The sequence below is a fragment of the Emydura macquarii genome, unplaced genomic scaffold, assembly GCF_026122565.2.
Source record: "Emydura macquarii macquarii isolate MOO-44397 ecotype Brisbane River unplaced genomic scaffold, CSIRO-AGI_Emac_v2 contig_2897, whole genome shotgun sequence".
NCBI classification, from domain to species: Eukaryota; Metazoa; Chordata; order Testudines; family Chelidae; genus Emydura; species Emydura macquarii.
In genome coordinates, this window is record NW_027133034.1 from 31,369,135 (window position 1) to 31,372,548 (window position 3,414).

The following is a 3,414-nucleotide window of genomic DNA, read 5'->3' on the forward strand; positions in this document are numbered from 1 at the left end:
TAGCTAATGTAACATAAATTTTAATCAGATTCCATCTCCTGTTTTGGTTACAGCCTGCATCAAGTTAAGGCTTTATGAACTATATCTGCAAATAAATTAAAGCAGTAATTTAACTTTATTTAACTAGTAACTTGATGCCATGAAAAATGGAAAGCTAGTGGAGGGGTCCAGAGACGGGGTCTGATGTGGTCAGAGGGATGGGCTAGGAAGATGATCATAGCAATTGCTAAGCCAAATCATTGGATGCTTAGGAGATGAGAAGTGGGTGGGGAATGTGCATGTCAATGAAAGCAGAAAGGAGGCGCTTACAGGATGATTCAGGAATCTTAAAATAACATTTGCTCCTCCGTAAGCGCAGTGAAATTTTAAAGAAAAACATAAATCATTTTAATTGTATCATTTTCAAATGCACCTCTATTCCACTATCTTCCCTAGAATGTCACGTACCAAATAGAGGATGTTTAAAACTAATTTTATGTATTTATTTGGTATCACAAGAACCATGTAATTGTTACAGAACATATGTTCTTTCATTACAATTTAACACTCTTCCCCTAAATGCTTGCAAATGATGTATGTACTTCAAGGACTATTTAATATATATATAGCAGGCTGTGACAATTTGGGCAATCTGTCTATGTACAACTTATGAATTCTGGTTGATGTTATGAAGTTGTTGTAATTGTGAAATTGCTGTATTATGGAGTGCCTCTGTGTGAATGTGGAACCCACTGTTTGTGATACGTGCTACAGCCCATCACTACCAGACCAGGGCCAGTGGAGACTCATTAACCTTAATGATTGTTCTCTGACCAAACAATTGCTATGCTAAGGAGGGGTAGGTTAGAGATGGCAGAAGCTACTTCCTCCAATTTGTCCCCAAACAGGACTATCCCCAAACAGGACTAAGGTGACAAAGCAGGAGTTTTAAAAGGACTCACAGGAAAAACAAAGGAGGGAAAAGGAGAAGAGAAAAAACACATATGCTTTTGTAGCAGGGGGAATCTGGTTTAACTATGGACCATCCAAGATCAGAGAAGCTAGCTGGGCTAGATAAGGCTCTGTGATTCTAAGAGAAGTACTGAGCTGAAGGGGAAGGATCTTGGTCAAGCTAGAGGAATCTGTCCAAGCCCAAAGATTTCTCCAGAGTGGTGAGGAAACAGAGGCAGGGAATATGTGTAGGTGTGTTTATTATTTTGTCTAGATTTTTTTATTTCTTGTGTTGTTAAATAAAGAGACATTGTGTTTTAGAACCCTGTACAATGTCCGGCTGTGTGTCTGTTGGCTTTCACTGTCACTTAGCCCTGAAGAGGTGAACTTTTAACCAGCAGGCTCACACCTTTGGTGGGATTCTGGGAAACGTGCAAAAGTTGCTGGAGAGACTTTGGAGAGATGGCAGTAGTTTCAGGACATATACAACTGGACTGCAGTGTACACAATGCCAAGAGGTGTATCAGACATGAGGAGTGTGTACCTAGCGGCTCAAAGCCAGGAACAGTGCCTGAACACTGCCTTGTCCCCAGCAAGCTACGAGCACACGGAACCCCTCACAATAGTCTGGAGAGTGTGCACAGGGTGATCTCAACCAGATCTGTGACACAAGCATAGTTTAAATGTTTGTGTAATTGAAATTTACATAGTTAAAAGAGTATAGAAAAATATTTGTATTTTACTTGCCTGGTCTTTATTCCAGGAGTTCGTCTTTTCCATGATCTTTTAAATCTTTTCTCATTTAAAAGGTAGGACTCCTGCTGAAGTCAATGGGCCTGATCCTGCTTCCAATTAAGTTAATGTTGACACTCTCATTTACGCCAGTGGGAGTAGGTTACAGCCCAATGGGAGCATAATATAGGTATCTGAGAGCATAATGTGGATTTTAATTAACTGATGAAGATTCAGTCTTCACTGATGTAGCTTCCCTCTGCCCCCCATGGTGTATCTTAGTGCTGTTAGAGGCATTACACAACCACTGCTTAACTAAAGAATAAAGCTCTCAGCACCCATTCAAAGTGTCCCCTGAAAGCAGAAAGGATTATTCTTGCAGATTGAGGTTAGTTTCTTGGACTCAGGAAAAAATGCTGAGAACAAGGAAGGAGAGTGAAATGGATTTTAAAGGGAAAACAGAGTGGTAGAGCTCAGAGGGAGTTCTCTGCAGCCTCTAACTCCTCCTCTCTGCAGCCAGCTCCATCTCATGCTTTCAGCCTATACAGAAATAGAAATTTTAGAGAGCTATTTGTAGCCACTCAGTATTGTCCTTATGGCCTTCCAGCTAGCAGTTTTCCCCCCTGGCTGAGGAGGGAAGACAAGGGGTAGGATGCAGGCCAGCAAGTTGCGCCCAATACTATGAGGAGGAGAGAGTTAACTGGCTGCCACCAACTCCACCCCAAAAGACAACTCCAAGGAAATGAGAGTAGAGGATATCAAGGGTTGTTGGCATTGGGACACTAAAAGGGAAGTGTTTAATATAATCCTTTTGTTTCCTCTCCAATTAAAGCCAGAAGCAGAGACCATTGCTGACTCAAATAAATAGGTGATGGTGGCGAGCAGAGTATTTTCCTCCTTTTCCTCTGGGACATGATGCAGTGGAGCATTGGGTCAGCGGGTATTTTTCTTTTTGTCCCCCGCTTTTTTTGTATAGTTGGGAGGAAAAGGAATTGCCTGGCTGGAGGCAGAGAAGTTGCTAGCTGATACAAATATTTACCTTAGGACTGCTGCTGACAGGAGCGTGCTCGTGCTGTGAATTTCACTCTGCAGGCTGCTATACAATAGTTACCCACAACGTGATAAAATGGGAAAGAGAAACTGATGAAAAACTCAAGACACCTTAACACGGTCATACTTGGGATGTGTGGTTTCCCCCATGCTCAGAGGAAATCATCTCCTTTCAGATTAGTAAGGGACCCTTTAGCATGTTGTGAGCTGGGTCACTCAGCTGTTGGGCAGCATGGTGAGCTTGGCCTCACACTGGTGAGCAGGCCAATGTACATGTCTATAATCTCTGCCAGACATCTGAGAGTATGCTGAAGAAGGCCTTAGGGTAGAAATGTTGGCATTATTCCACTTGGAATGACTCTTTAAATAGGAGTAGCATATATGAGAAAGACAGGGTTATTCTGCTTCCTTTGTAATTGGTGTGGGCTCAGGCCTGGAATGCTTGCAGTGCATAAAGTGACTGAAAAGCTGTTTGTCTTCAAGGAGAGATAACTGCAATTCACAATGCAGCATTATTAAATAGTTAGGAAGTGCATTTTAACCTTAACCATTGGGATGATCTATTCACTCTCTAAAAGGACTTTGTGCATAGTAGTTCTGCAGCATGCCTCCAGCATTTCTTCCTTACTCACCCTCCCATATGCACACATACCATAAATGTACAATGATGTAGACTCATAGCCTCTAAGGTCAGAAGGGACC